At 48.5% G+C, this 16169-nt stretch overlaps 1 long non-coding RNA gene across 1 annotated transcript; it reads left to right on the top strand.

The window, feature by feature from the left end:
* Positions 1–1660: 1660 nt before the first annotated feature.
* Positions 1661–9662, top strand: LOC143268512 (uncharacterized). Its single transcript, XR_013044565.1, has 2 exons — positions 1661–1881; positions 9029–9662. It is a non-coding gene; the product is annotated as an uncharacterized LOC143268512 (long non-coding RNA).
* The last annotated feature ends 6507 nt before the right edge of the window (positions 9663–16169 follow it).

The raw sequence follows: 16169 nt of genomic DNA on the forward strand, positions 1-16169 counted from the left end.
CCATTTCCAGAGAAACAAAGGGAATCCCATACTTGTACATGTCTCAAGGTGTTTGGGAGAGTTCCATACCATGTGACCTTGCCTACCATGCCATGAATCACAAGGCAGTTCAAGGCGGTCTTTAGTCTGGGTATGGAGATGAGGCTGGGCTTGCAGCTTTGGAGCAGGGGATGGAGTGGGGGCACTGAAAGGCCACAGCAGCTTTCCTCATCAACTTTGTGCCAAGGGAGCTGTAGTAGGGACATGGCCTGATTTGGAGGAAAAAAGGGGGGGGGGCAGGCAGAGGATGACCATGACCTGACAAGAAGGAAGGAAAGGAGGAAGAGAAGTCCCAGACAAATGAGAGACTTTGTCACCAATAAATGGTGAAAGAGGCCCGATGATCACACCCATGGCTGTCTACGGACCTCCACAAGCACACCATGCATGCACGTGTACACCAACACCTGGGCCCTCCCCAACAAACTAGAAACATACATTATAAACTTTGCATCATCCCTAAGAAAATTTTCCATGAGGGCATAATGGCAGTCACCAACCCTGGATCTTCTAAGACATGATGATGGTACTGATCTTGGAACACCCCAGAGGTGTGACATCACTTTTGATTTACCATTTTGACAGAGGCGTTGGTCCCAGTAGAATCCACAAGGCCCTTTCAACCATGATAGGCTTTATCCCACAAGTCCAGGACCAGTGTGAAAATCCTGCTGATTACAGAGCTGATTTGCTTACCTACAAATCCAGAGCTTGGCAACAACTGCAGCGGGCGGGAGAGGGGCCGGGTGAGAACAACCCTCAGAGTCCTCCATGAGCTTCCCTGCAGTGACATTTCACATCTCGGGCAATCCATGTCAGTTAAGGGCAGGAACTAACTCTGGGAGATTTTCTTATTTCCCCTTCTCCCATCATTCTTATGATTAGTTCTGGGGAAGCATGGAGAAAATTTTCATACACTAGGATTGCTTGCAAAGTCATTCTAGGACTCTAGTTCTATATGAGAGGTCAAGCATTGCCCTGCAATGACTTGATTTGGGTTTACACCTAAAATTTATAAATTTTTCTTCCATAGACAACCCAAACTGCATTTTATTTGTTTTTTTGTTTGTTTGTTTTTGTTTTTTGAGGCAGGGTTTCTCTGTGTAGCTTTGTGCCTTTCCTGGAACTCACTCTGTAGCTCAGGCTGGCCTTGAACTCACAGAGATCCTCCTGGCTCTGCCTCCCAAGTGCTGGGATTAAAGGTGTGCGCCACCATGGCCCGCCCGGCCCCAAACTGCATTTTAGTTGTCTACTCACTGATTTCCCTTCGGAGAACACCCCAATCAATTACCCACCATGCTATGTCTGTAGTTTGCACTGATTGTGGCCACATTGTGTCTCTTGATTGGATAAGGAGAGCCACCTGGCCTCCACCATGCCAGAATTAAGTTATTCTTCATGAGACCAGGGTCCTCATTCCACCACATGGCTTCTCAAATAGCCCTGTGCAGTTGGCCCATCCCCAACATGTACTTCAAAGATTTCATTCATGACAGTTGTAGGATTAATCATGGAGGTGTATGGACATGTTAGGGAACACTCAGGGGACTGAAAAGCCTGCACAGTCCATTCATTCCTCCATTCTGATTCCCTGAGCATTTGCAGGGAGGCTCACTCTGACTGTAAGTTGCTGTGGTGGGCAGAACAGTTGCTGTGGAATGACGGTTCCTAGTCAGCTGACTTTAGGGTGATTCTCCTGGGAAATGCAGGTAGTCCCAGTATCACCACATCCCTTTAAATAGAGCAGTTGGAAGGAGGAGAACCGGTGTGCCCTCACTAGATCCCACTAACCGTTGCTGATGCCATTGGGAGTCCTGAAGAAGAAATGTGGGTGCGACAGAGGTAAGAAAGTGCTTTCCTTCAGGGTTCCCAAAAAGGGGTATCATCTTGCCAGCACCTCGATTTTAACTCCATGAGATCCATTTCTGGACTTCTGATCTCCAGATCTGGAAACTCAATTTAAGTGGTTTTAAATCACTTTGTGACTATTTGTCACAACAGCAATAGGAAGTTATAGGTTATACACTGATGAACCAACCTGCCTTCATCTTAGGCTTGAAAGCCATTTTATAGTAAAGGCAAACTGAGCTCATTCCCAGTTTATGATTTATGATTAGATCTCTCTTTCTCAAGCATTGGGCTGTGCCCCACCTGTAACCTGAACAACTACTGGTTCTGTACTGCCTGTTCCAGGAAATGGCAACCATGTCTTTGTTTCAAAAAGTAATTATGACCATCTTGCAACCCTACCTTTGTTTCAAAAACTTATTATAATCATCTGTTGTTATGACTACCTTGTGACGACCACCTTGTTATGTTCTGCTTTTATAACTCCACCTATTTACCTGCCAAATCCTCACTTGGAAACCCATATCTTGACCACCTCCAATGCTGACTTATTGAACCCCACCTTAGGGGGAGGCAGCCCGTCTACATGAATTAAAAAGCCTGGCTTAATTAATTGCTTGCTTTAATTACCTTGGCCATGATGATTTGGCTCAATGGTCTTTCTCCTTGCATCCTTGGGATTAACCATACCTACTGTATAATCCAAGTTTTAAATCAATGTCACTCCTAGTTTTTAGGGTTCACATATTAGATTCTAAATCTCAGATGCATTTTCCCATGAAAATAAATTTAGTCTCAGGTATTTAATAGTCAGCTAAAAAAATTTTTTTAAAAAGCCCTGAGCTACAGCACCGGCTGCTGGTTGCTGGTTTCTAACTCGTGAATGTCCTCACTTGTGGCTCACTTCAAGCTATACAAGTAGAGCATGGAATTTGAGGCAACCTAAAATCTGTTCTGTTATGGGAGCATGGCCTCTCAAAATGGCTGCAGAATAAACTATTTTTTATTCCCTTCAAGATGAGTGCTTCAAGATAATTATGGCAACACAACCTGGGACTTCCAGAATGATGGGCTTTTCCTCGGAGGAATCAACTGAGTGGAAGCCACGTAATGTCTGTTACGAATAAAGCTGCTATGACATAGTTGGGCAAGCGTCCTTGTGGTAGGATTGAGCATCCTTTGGGTACATGCCCAAGAGTGGTACAGCTGGTCTTGAGGTAGATTGATTCCCAATGTTCAGGTTACTGATGTGTTGTCCCAGCCCCTGTCTTCATGTCTGCATGGTATTCGGTGCTGCCACCTGTCTGTGTATCCCAGTTGCCCCCTTCCATAAAGCCCACAAATGACATCATATTGACTTAGTGACTTGCAAAGACCCTATTTCCCAGTAACAGCACAATTAAAGATACTGGGACTTGGCTCTTCAACTTCTAGGAAAATATAATTCAGTACATAAATGTGTTGCAAACTCAGGCATAGCAGCTGTTTACTGAGGATCTGACAGCTTCCTAGTGTAGGAACAATCAATTCAGTTTAGCATCATCGTGTATACTTTGGCTGTATTGTACCCTCCTAAAACTAGTTACTAAGAGCTGGCTGGGTTCCTTTTGCTCATTCCAGATAGAAGTCACGAGTAGGAGATGAAAAGTTCTTCCAACACTGGCTACCCCAAGCCCGTGAATGCCCAAGTCCTGTGAGCCAAACTGGCAGATCCAGAGGATTATAACTCCAGATGCTGAGAGCTCAGACCCTACTGCTTCATGCCTTAGAAGCTAGAGACACAGCTCTGAGTACTCAGACTGGACCCGCTGTTCTGGGCTGTAATCTCCAGTGACCTCAGCACTTGGTGGCAGTTGTCGAGAGCCAAGGCAGAGAGCAGCAGAAAGTGGCACCTGCTGGGACTCTACAGCACCAGAACAGGCTTGAGTGCTGGTACTGAGCCCTACCTACAGCAAGCGTTACAGCTCCCCTGTAGCTAGTGGCCCAGTCCTTAGGCCAGTGTTGTCTCTGAAGACCCTGCTCCCATCATGTCTGTTCTGGCTGCTCTCTGAAATTCTTCAGCTGCCTTCTTAAATCTTTTTAAAATTATTTTATGTGTATAGTATTTGACTCCATGTATGTATCTGTGCATCATGTGTGTGTCTGGTACCTGTGAAACACAGAAGAGGGTGTCAGATCACCTGCATGTGGAGTTATAGGTAGTTGTGAGCCACCATGTAAGTGCTGAGTGCTAAACCCAGGTCCTCTTGGGGAGCAGTCAGTGCTCTTAACCACTGAGCCATCTCTCCAAACATGCTCTCATGACAAAAGGTAGGCTGGAAAGGCACTCCGTGGAAGCCTTTTATTGAGCCTAATGTTGCAATAGCTGGGAGACATAGGAGGTATCTCCCAGGGAATTCCAAAAGTGAGCTGAATAGCCCACTTAGGTAGTTAGGAATGAAGAATCAAGGGTGTTTGCTCCAGCAGCCCGGTGCTTCATGCAAATGAAAGACTCTATTTGAACAAATCACAGGTCTTCTTTGGGGCCACTCAGAGGAAAGCCCCCTCCTGCTTCTGGCTGGGGGCAAAAAGGACTGCAGAGTCCCGTAGAGTACACAGGCTTGTGATGGCAAAATGTCTGGTGCAGGCGTTCAAAACAGCAGATACTGGAGTCAAAGAGGATTTCAAAGTTGCTTTTCACTCAAGGCATCTGGAGCGAAAGGGAGGGATCTAACAGCTGTTAACCAGGGAGCAGAACATCCCTGACACCCAGCCTTAGCTTATTTAAGGAAAAATTAAAATTAGATGCAGAGGTTAACGGCTATTGCTAGCAGGGGGGTTAGCAATATCTGGTACTCAAACAAAGTTTAAATACTGTCCCTGCGCCCTCAGGGAGAGGCGGGTCCCTCTAGTCTGTATCATCTGGTCCAAGAATGCTGTGCTGATTACTAACCAGCATATGTGAGTGGCTAAGAAAATGCTTTATGTGCTTGTTCTGTATTAAAAATAAAATCCCTCAACATCGCCTAAATCAGGGATGCGGCATTCGGTTTCCGTGGAAACAGCTTGAGGGCGTGAGCTGGAGTTCTGCTTTCTCCTAGTCTGGTTTGAAGCAGTTCTGAACGGCAGATGTCGCTATTGCCTGCTCCAATTTTTCATGCCCAACAAAGACATCCTGGGCAAAAGCAGCTGAAAACGTGATCCAAGCCCAGACTTGGCAACTGCTCTGTCATTCACTCAACTCTCGTCTACTTGCAATTTTTTCCACTGCAAAATGTGAGGCTGTCTTGGTTAGTCTCTGGGTCCTTTCTCAACCTCCCCCGTTTCCAGTGTGTGCTGGCTCAGGAGACAACTGCTAAGGACCCTGTGATTAGGAATTTAGGGTCAGGGCCGAAATACCGCTCAAGTCTGCATTTCCATGTCCGGGTTGCTTCAGTCTGCACCGATCTCCTCTTGGGGGCGCTGTTGGAACCACCATGTATAACAGTATCTCCAGTGAAGTCGTGGCCAGGCCTTCAAAGAACTTCAGTTTCTAATCTCCTTTTGTTAGGACTAAGGTCTGAATTCCCCACTGAGTCTGCACTTCAAGTTGAATTTCTCCTTTTCAAAGAAAGGTATTCTGTGACAGGAGAAGGTCAAGGAGAGGGTGCAGTTATTCAAATGCCCCTATTCCCACTGTTCCTGCCACACAGCCTGCTGGGCTGGCAAGCGTGCTTGCCCTCATGAGGCATGAGGACTGACAGACGCAAGCCACACCCCTAAGGTCATGGCTCAGATAATAAAGCCCCTCCTTTCTTTTCTCCCCCCTCAAACAGCCCCGCCGGATATCTGAGAACTTACTCTCAGCTGGGGGAAGGATGGGTGGGACCAGAAGAGGAAATGGTATTAGTCTGGGTGAGGACCTTAAAAGTCAACATACAGGGCGGCACCTGTGGGGAGTGGGGGATGGGCCGGACAGAAGGGAAGCGCAGGCCAGGGCCGGCAGCAGCCACCTGTTTCGGTTGTGGGTTGGGGCATGTGCAGCTACAGCCGCTTTTTTCTGTGGTGACCCTCGAGAGCAGATCTGTTCTCATGAACAGGTTACAGTAATGCCAGCCACATGTCCTCACAGGAGGAGGTGGCCTGGGACAGCCCTGGCATCAGTTACTCACACAGATACTGTTATTACTAGAGTTTTCTCAGTTTCATATTTGTTTCACCTGTACTTTTTTCCCATTTGAAGACTATTATGCGATGAATGCCCAGCAAAATATGCCCCAAGTTGTGCTGTTCTAAGTATTTGCAAACAAAATTCGTGTAACTGAAAGGACCCTCATATCATGCTGGACCTGCTGTTACTGTGCACACACCTTAGGAAGCTCTCTGTGTGGATTCAGATGTAGGTCCCCCGGAGCAGGGTAGTGCTTCCTGTTTGAGTCCATTTGGCTGAGAAACAAGTAACAGGCAATTAGCAGGTAGTTCTTATTATCTGGGAGACTTTCCAATCCTTGGCCCCTTTCATTCTCACATGTGTGGAAAGAGAAGCCTACAGAGGTGAGTGAGTCTCATCCAGCCTTTGTACGGAGCAGCTCTTGAGATGGGGACAGAACCTTCCAGCATCTCCCTGGAAAAAGCTAAGCAGGTATCAGGATAGGATGCTCTCTGTCACTGAGGATCCTGGGTGAGCCTGCAAACAGGGACCCACTCAGGAAGTACAAATGACCGTTGGCCAGAGAGAGGTGGTGCTGCCCCCCAAAGGAGCTGCTTGAGGAGGGTGGGAGTACCCACCGCTTGCTGGGTGCACAATGTCTGCGTGAGAGTGGACAGAGGGGACGCAACCATTACGAAAGGGAGGGCACTAGTGTGGGAGAACAGGGAGAGTGGACAGAGGGGACGTGACCATTATGAAAGGGAGGGCACAGTGTGGGAGAACAGGGACAAATGAAGACTGCGTAGGACTTGAGCAAGGGAGTGTGCTGGGTTGAAAAGAAGTGAAAGGATGCCTGAGAGACTGAGGGGTAAACACCCTTGGGAACTAGCGCCAGAGGCAGCAAGCCATCCCCTGGGACAGGGCGGGGGGGGGGGGGGGGGGCACCGCAGAGGGGAAGTTTGAACTGTGAGAGATCATGAGAACCAGAGAACTATCTGTCCCTATACTACCAGAGGGTTGGAACAGGTGACAGGCTGAGGCCACCAGGCCAGGTAAACTCAGAAGTGGAACCAAGGCAAGGACAATGTTCGTGGGGCCTGGTTTGGGACACACCTCTTCAGCCATGTGACTCTCCTCTTCCTGCCCCTCTGCTGCAAGGCCAAGCAGGCAGGCCTGCTCCAGCCATCCAGCTACAGGAGCACCCCACAAGGCCAAGCACCCCACAAGGCCAAGCACCCCACAAGGCCAAGCACCCCACAAGGCCAAGCAGACATGCCTACTCCAGCCATCCAGCTACAGGAGCACCCCACAAGGCCAAGCACCCCACAAGGCCAAGCACCCCACAAAGCCAAGCACCCCACAAGGCCAAGCAGGCAGGCCTACTCCAGCTATCCAGCTACAGGAGCACCCGCAGTGGCACCATTATGACAGATCCTGTCCAGTTAGTTTCCCTAAGTGGCCATTAGAATTAGAATGTTCCGTGAAGGTGAGCATCTTAGTCAGGGTTTCTAGTGCAGTGATAAGCACCATGACCAAAACAACTTAGGGAGAGAAGAAGTATTTATTTGGCTTACGCTTGCACATTGTAGTCCATCGTTGAAGGAAGTCAGGGCAGGAACTCAAACCGGGCAGAAACCTCAAGGCAGGAGCTAATGGCGAGGCCATGGAGGGGTGCTGCTTACTTGCTTGCCCACCATGGCTTGCTCAGCCTGCTTTTTTTACAGTGCTCAGGGCCACCTGTTCAGGGTGGTGTCATCCACAGTGGGCTGGGCCCTCCTACATCAATTAAGAAAATGCCCTACAGGCTTGCCTGCCGCTGGATCTTGTGGAAGCATCTTCTCAACAGAAGTGAGTGCCTCTGTAATCTACATCCACACCAGACTGTCCACAGAACCACCTGAGCTTCCCAGAGCAGAGACAAGATACTCCTCCACTCCTGGACTGTGTTCTGATTGGTTGGCTTGGGGTACACACTGAGCCTCCAGACTTAGATGGACGGCTCAGGTTATCATAATGTGATGCCGAGTCTGACAACGAGTAAACACAGCAGGCTCGCATGTGAGACCATGCTCACATTTCTCTAAGGCTCTGCCTCATCCAAGCCAGGAACTGTGGCTCTGAGACTCAGCTGGGGAACTGTCAGATTCCTTCTGACAAAAAAGCAAACTTCTCCCTAGAGTGGTTGGTGGATGAATCACCTCCAGGCTAGGACTAAGAGTGTGATGGGAAAGTACAACTCTCTAGAGTTGTAATGGAGGCATTAATTCTGTTAAAAATATGTTTAGGACAGAAACTCACTCAGAGCCCCTCAAATGATGCTCCAAGATTAGCTTCTACCCCTTTCGTGCTCTGGTGGTTGGGGAGAAGTGAATGTGTTCTGTGTCCCTTATCCTCACATAGAATAAAAATGCGCAGACACAGGACAGACAGCTCTAGTGATTTCAGGCTGTGAGATGATTTTTCTCCAGATGCCAGAGTGAACAGGGTTGCCTGTGACTCTTCTCCATGGACGATATTGAATTGATTGACAATTCTCCTTAGAAAGGCAAGAGCCTGGTCTCCCAGCTCCTGACTCTGCCAGGACCCTTTGGCCTGTTTTGTTTGGTCATCAAGGGTTCCCTGACGTGGCCGTGTTCTAGGAATCTTTCTGGAATAGGCACTGACACCAGTGAGAGTGGAGGAGAGACGTCACCTGCAGAGACGAGCCAGGACAGCTCCTGAAAGCTTCTGATCCCCGGTCCAGTTTGTACTCGCATTTTATACTCTAAACACAAGGTGGGGCAGGCCAGCAAGCAAGATTTTACAGCAGCCCACATGGCGGTCAGCAGGTTGTTAAGGGCAACAGCCCATTGTTTCAGCTATTTCTCCAGGTCATTCTGTTCCAGGTAGCAAATGAAGCCGTGCAGTACAAGCATGCTTTATGTAAATCAGCAAGCCTGTGTGTAATAATTGGTATTTTCTACTTATTCTACGTCAGTCGCTTCCAGAATAAGCTGGTGCTATTTTAGGTCTCTTCATTTTTTTTTTTTTAAGGAAGAAGGCGGGTGTGATGTAAGCAGTATATTGGTGAGTGATTGAACAGCCATGAGGGTCGCCCCCTCCTGATTCCAGTTTATTCAACTGCTTTTCAAGTCTTTATCTAGAAGAAACTGGTAATGAAGGACTGAAAAGGACCAAAGAGAACAGGCTGGTATGGATGTTGGAGAAGCCTTCTCTCGGGGGATTGCTCCTTGCTTTCCTGACCTCTCTCCTCTGCATGGTGAGTCTTGTTCAGCACTTCCTACAGGATTTCTGGTGTTTCCACAAGCAAGTAGATTTGCAAAAAGCTGACTTGTTGCACAGTGGGACTTCTCAGGACCTTCACAGGAGAGGAGCTCCTATAAGGCTCCAAAGAAATAGCTTCAGCCTGCAGCATTTTCAAACCCCTTTAAGCCCAGATGTCACCACCAAGGTGCGTGTACAAGCACACGACTTTTGTGCTTTTGCTGCATCTGGCAAGGAACTGTCAACCATGACAGTAGGGGCCATCGGATTCTAAGATATAACAATATTGCTCCATCGCCCAGACAGAAGCACAGTTAACCTTTTCCTGTGGGCAGGATGTTTTAAGAGCTAAGCTATGAAAAGTTTCCCTAAAATACATGTCTTGAAGGCTTCATGCCCAGAACAGTGTTCAGAGTGGAGCTTTTAGCAAGTGATCATGTAGGCTCTGACCTAATTGATGGTAGATACATAATCTGGTGCTATTTGAAAGGAGCGGGTTATTTATTGCCAGCATGCCTCGAAAGGATATCCCATGTCCCTGGTGCCTCCTCACTCTCTGCTTCCTGGCCACCATGAAGTGAGCTGCCCGGCTACCCCATGCTCTCTACCATAACAGTCTGTCTCATCACAGCCCACGAACAATGGTTCCAGGTGACCATGGCCTGAAACCTCAGGAACCACGAGCCTTCCTTGAGGTTGTTGGTCCTAGGCATTGCATCATTGTGATGCAGAGTGACGACTGTGTGATGAAGATTGATGGCTGCAATCCCAAGGACTTCCATCCATGTCTGGTCTCCTGCTGGACTTTGCACAGGCAAGTGCAGACGCAGCCTGTTGCTGGGATCCAATGCACCTCATGACCCGTCTATAAACCACTGTAGGTATTTCATAGACCTATTGAGACATCACCCGAGCCAGTCAGAGGAGACTGCCAAGACCTCACTGTCTGGAAGGCAGAGGCATGGAATAGAACCTCTCATTCCCTCTTTCCCATCCTGGTGAAAGCGTCATGGAAGAAAAGAGCCTGGCAGAGCTGCCGGGATGCTCTCGATGAACTAGAGCTGACAGGACAGTATGCTGAGGGCAGATCTGGCAGCTGATGCACAAGATGAACGTGGTTATGTTTCTAAAAGCCTACTCATGGATCATTCCTTGGTGAGATGAGATCAACGGGGATAATCAGTTCAGAGATGCTCCACAGTTCAAAACCACCACGGAAGCATCTCTGGCCTCTTGCCATCTGGAGACTGGCCAGTGAGAAAGTGTTTGGAGAGGATAGTGTAGCTGTTTGCAGCCCCCTAGTCTTTCTTCTGAAGAGCTGCCTTTGGCCTAGTGGGGTCAACCTCACTTGCTTATGAGTAGCCCCCTCCTCCTAATCTAGATCACACTGGCCTATGAGAGCATGGGATACCAGCCCTCTGGCTCCACCCATCACATACCACGTGGTGCTGTGCTATCATGGCTCAGACAAAAAGCCAGGCGTATCCCTTGGGAGAGGTGAATAATTCCTGCGCCCCAATTATTCATCAGCTCTCTGAAATCTAAATTTAACCAGACCTCTTATGATTTGGCTCACAAATCTACTTATACCCCTGTTCCCAAAGCATACCTGCAATGAGTTATGTGAATGAGATGCCTATCTCAAGCTCTACATTGGGAGCCCCCTCAGAAAGGGGGTGTGGTGGCAGGAGAGAGACCATTTGGTAAACTAGAAACTCTGTTCAAAGCTACTTAATGAGGGACCTGCAGGCAGAACTCCGAGGGCCACTTGAGGCCTCACCTTAGGAAACACAGTGCCTTGTCTCCCCAGAGCAGGCTTTTCTGGGAACAGACTTTGAGGGGACCTCATGGCAACAGCTTTTGTGTGACTTAGAAGAAGCGCTTCTTCCCAACCCTGTGGACCACAGGAAACATGCTGCTTTGTTCTGAACACGGTTGACTTTGATCTGAACAGCATCCATTCTCCAGCATTTCCTAGTCTTGCAACACAACCCTCTTGCTCTACACATCGTGTTCATCTTAGTGCCGCTAACGGTAGAGCCTCCAAGTGCAACTCAGCTTGTGGTATAATCTGGCCTTAAAAACAGACCCACATGGGAGCCTCAGGCGTCTGACAAATACTGATGTACTATGTTATAGCGTAGGAGTGCACATCAACCTGAGATCTTTGTATGGTTGGGCCTGATCCTCTCTCTCTCTCTCTCTCTCTCCCTCCACCATATCTCCTCCTTCTCCTTCTCATTATTATCATTATTGTTGTTGTTGTTTTTGAGACAGGGTCTCTCTATGTGGTCCTGGCTGTCCTGGAGTTGCTATGTAGACCAACCTGGCCTGGAATCTCACTGAGATTTTCCTGCCTCTGCCTCCTGAGTGCTGGAATTAAAGGGGTGCACCATTCCACCTGACCCTGGTCTTGATTTCTGATAGCTCTCAGTGGATGCCAAACAGCAAAACAACCTTGTTCATGGAATAGATAGGAGGATTTTATATAGACACACAGGTAACAGCAGAGCTGGTCTTTGTGTGTTGGAGCCCATGCCCTTCACTACTATATCAGGAGAGCAGGGAGATTAAGGAAGTGACTGGGGGTAGGCAGGTAAACACATGAATTGATAGGACACTGGGCCAGGAGACTCAGATCACCTCACGTCACTGCAGGCCACCACTGCATGAGTTTGTAATGTCACCTTGCTTTGACATTGCTGTGAGATGGATGGTAGTGACCCCCTTTATGGGGCTGTGGCCCTGTTCCACGGTGTGAGGCATAGGAAATGCTTAACAGCAAGCCTGTCAGGAAACACCTAGCAATTAGAAACCATCATTAATGTAACCTTAGGGACAACTGTCCTCATGTAGAAAGGCAACACACTGTGAAGGACTTGCTGCATCTTATGAACAAGCAGTTGGCCCTGGGCCAGGCCAGGATGGGAACAAGGGCCTTCCTTCTTCCTGTTTGCTTCCACCCATTGTGGTGTGGCAGCTCCTGTGTCTTTAAGGCGGAGCTTAAATGATTCTGTTCTGGTCCTGCAGCTTCTAGAAGTCTGTGTGGGCATGCTGCAGCTGGCTCCTATTAAAGAGGATAATGGCTTCTAATGGTGGCGGCATCATACTCCAAGCTCAAATGCAGCAGCACCCCCTCCCTGTGCCATCTAAAGGAATGTCATTGCTGGGAAAATAAAGGGGAGCAGCAACCCATTATCAGGATAATCCGTCGGTGTAGACTCTATCCAGGCGGTTCAGCCCCAAGTTCATTTTCCTTCAATAGAGTGAGCAGCTTAACATCTCCATTACCTGCACCCTTGCTGTGACTCTCCTCCTCACTGCCTCCTGCAGACCAGGTCTCCCTGGGGCAAGCTGTAATCGCCCTAAATTTAGTCCATTTTGGCAACAAGGCATTGCCAGTCCCCACCTTGAGCGTAGATCCCCACGTTCTGTCGCCCACGGGCAACGAAAGACACTGCTGCTCTGGATGTGACTAAGCTCTGAGAATGTCACCAGTGCCCCCGGGAAGGGACACTCAAAGCTTTCCAAAGAGACGTGAAGGCTGGGTGTATGGGAAGACTCCACTTTTCGTTTTTAATTGTGGGTGATACGAAACATTCCGTGACATTCGTGTTTCTGTAGGACTGGGAATGGAGTGAACTTGGTTCTGGTTCCTCAGGTACAACTTACGGTCCTCAAAGAAAGCACTTCCTTAGATATGCTACACTAACACTCTTGTCCACAGCAACACTGTATGAAAAAAGGTACCATAGTGACAGACATGCCCTCTGCAGGTGCATGGCTGGCCCCATGTGCCCAGTGTGACTTGGGATAGGATTTTCAATTTTAACTGCCTCTAATTATTTTTAAACATAACATTTAAGTAGCCTCATGAGGCTTGTGGCTGTTATCTTGTGCAGGATAGTTTTGAGTCGAGAACTTCATGCATCAGGTCCTCCAGAGACTTACAGTCAGTGTATGGATGATCCGGGAAGCCTAGTGTCAGCAAGTTAAATATAAAATATTGGCCAACCAGCAAGTGCTTCCCCTACTTGCCTGCTCCATGGGGGGTTATCCACAAGTATAATAATGTAATGAATAAAATCTGTCTTCCTTTCTACTTACCTAGCAGAAAGAATTAGTCGTTGTAGTTCAAGGATTACTAATGAGCAAGGCCGCACACTGTAAACCTCTGTCCACGTAATGGGATTGTCTTCAGGTAGGCAGAGAGAATTCTCAATTGGACTATCCTTCTCTAGCATGAGCATAGTGCTTTGTGTTTCTCCACTCATTCCTTTGTTTCTACCCAGCATCTGCTGCTGTGTCCTCCAGTCATGTCTCTCTCTCATCTCCCCTCTCCCACCCTGGTTTACGATTCCATCCCACTCTTGAAGCAGTTCCGTTTTGAGTGGGAATGGTGGTGATAATATAGCACGATGATTTTTATTCCCCTTGGGTGTATGCAAAGACAGTTCTTTATTTTCTTCATATCAAATCTTCACACTGGTGGGAAGTTTGGTTTCAGATGCTTTGGCAGCCAGCCCAGGAGTAGACTCTCTGAGATCTGCCTTCTCCGCTGAAGTTCTACTATTCCCAGGGTGCACTGGGGAGCTGGGTGGGGCTTCAGGAGCTGAGGGACTTGCTCTCTACTCTACCACAGCTTCCCCTGCCCTTACAGGGTGACCCCCACTCTCTGAGGATCATGTTCCCGAAACCACATCACCTTTGTGCCTGAGAAAACATTCAAATAGCAAGACCCAAGGTATTAGTGATTAGTGGACACATGCGGTTGGTGCTGCTGCCCTGGACAGTGCAGCTGGACCTCCATCTTTCGGGGACATCCTGCTGGTCAGTGCTGTCTAGGCCAGGTCCTGTGGCAATGTTTACATGCATCCATTCGTTTACGTTTCAGGAGGCACGAGAGATAAGTAGTTACATTGCTCTCATTCTAGAGAGGAGCAGACAAACACAGGAAGTTCCAAATTAACTGTTGTGCCCGCATTGTGAGACCCCTGAGCAAGACCACCACAGAGCCAATATCCAATGCAAAACACACAGGGGTTTATTGATTACAAGCTCAGGCTTGGTCCGTATTCCATCACTCCGACACAGCGGGTGGAGGAGGACGGCCCTAAGTTCTCAATATGAGGGGTTTTTAAAGGGAAAAAACACAAGCAGGGTGGTACAAGCCTTACGTCATATGATCGGGTGAGGGTGTGTAACCTTTAAATTTCCTGGTTGGGGGTTACAGTTATCATTTTTGGACAGGCCTGGACAAGTCCCAGGAACTGTCCTTGAGCTGCCATTGGAGGCTGGCTGGCCTCGCACGTTCACATTGACCCACTCACGTAGCTGTAAGTTGGTGAGGAGGGGTCCCAGACACTAAACAACTGACTGAACCTTGAGTGGTCAGAGTACGTGCAGAAAGGGAGCTACCGCAAGGACTGTGTCTTTTGTTCATGGCCCTCCCAAAAACTGCTTGCTCAAGTCTCAGGAAACTGACATGGAGGCCTGGTCTCTGAGAGAAGACTAAGCAGCCCGTTATGGCATCCGCTTGGTCCTTTCAAACCAGCTGGTTAACCAGGAGCCAACTAGGCCTCCAGTCCAGGTCCCTGATGGTGGATCGTAGTGCTCCACTTTGAGAAGGTGCATGCTTCTGAGACGGTGCAGAACATCCTGTGAGAACATCGTGATTAGAGGCCTGAGGTAGGATCTACTGGAGCAATGGCTGCTTATCTGTAAGAACTAGGCTGCAGGAAGGAGCAGGAATCGCTGCTTTGTGAGCCCCAAGTCTCAGTACCACAGGTGTGGGGATCTCTGTTCTCGTTGCCTTAAGCAATCAGAGATAGACCCCAGGTTTCTCAACAACGGTGCTGGTCATGCATCAAGCGGGAGACTGCCCATGAGCAGGCTCAGGTCTTGTCTGCTGCTACAGTGGGGACCCATGGGAGCCCGAATCCTGGCAACCTCTCCCCTCACCTGCAGTCATTCCCAGTGGCCTGAGCTACCCAATGTTCTTAATAAAAGCTGGAGAGGGTGCTGAGCGGGGTTGAGGGGGGTGGGGGGAGAGTGGGGTGGGGTGAAGAGGGAAGGAAGCTTGCTTTGCCCTGTGCTTTTGGAAACCGAAGGGGTCTGCTTCTTCCGAGGTCAGTGTCATGTTCATGGAAATCACAGGCCCAAATAGGAATCATGCAGAGAAAGCAGAAAAGAACAAAGGGAGATTAAAGACTTTTTTTTCCCCGTTGATTACTTTCCTTGCATTTACGCTTGGCATGCTGCACATTGGATTGTACACGGAATATTTTTAAAGGTTTAACTCTTGGTAATGTGCCACAAAGCTATGTAAACAGGATTTTGCCTCAATGTGCGCTTTTGAAAGGGCAAATGCAAGTGAGGATATATTTGCTGGAAAACTAAGAATCCGTGATTTTAACGAGCAAAATGCTTAATGTTTACACAGTAGCCTTCCATTTGCAAAGTACTTTTCCACAGACTGCTTTACTGCTGGTCTGATGGGTGGGCAGGACGATCAGCAGGGCAATGAGAGCTGAGCAGACTCAGAATCTGAGACCTGGATGAAACATGTCGCCTTTCTTAGTATCTGTTTCCTGGGATGTTAGAGGGTATGTGCTTATCAAGGCTGCACACTGGACAACAAATCCGTATTCAAGGTCGTCTGCAGCGGGCAGAGCAGGACACGTAGCAAGAAGCCATCTGGGATCAGCGACTAAAGTTTAGGGCCAGCCCAGTCCTGGCCAGAAGCAGTGAGGAGGAAATGCTGAGTTCAGTGTCAAATACAGAAAGGAAGTTGCTGAGTGTGGCAGGCACACCCTGATGTGACCCCCTGGACACTGAATGGCCACACCCTTCACAGTCTCCTCCCTTTGGGGACACATGGAGCCTGGATCTGCCTCTCATCAACAGAGGA

Source organism: Peromyscus maniculatus, chromosome 14, assembly GCF_049852395.1.
Source record: "Peromyscus maniculatus bairdii isolate BWxNUB_F1_BW_parent chromosome 14, HU_Pman_BW_mat_3.1, whole genome shotgun sequence".
Taxonomy (NCBI): domain Eukaryota; kingdom Metazoa; phylum Chordata; class Mammalia; order Rodentia; family Cricetidae; genus Peromyscus; species Peromyscus maniculatus.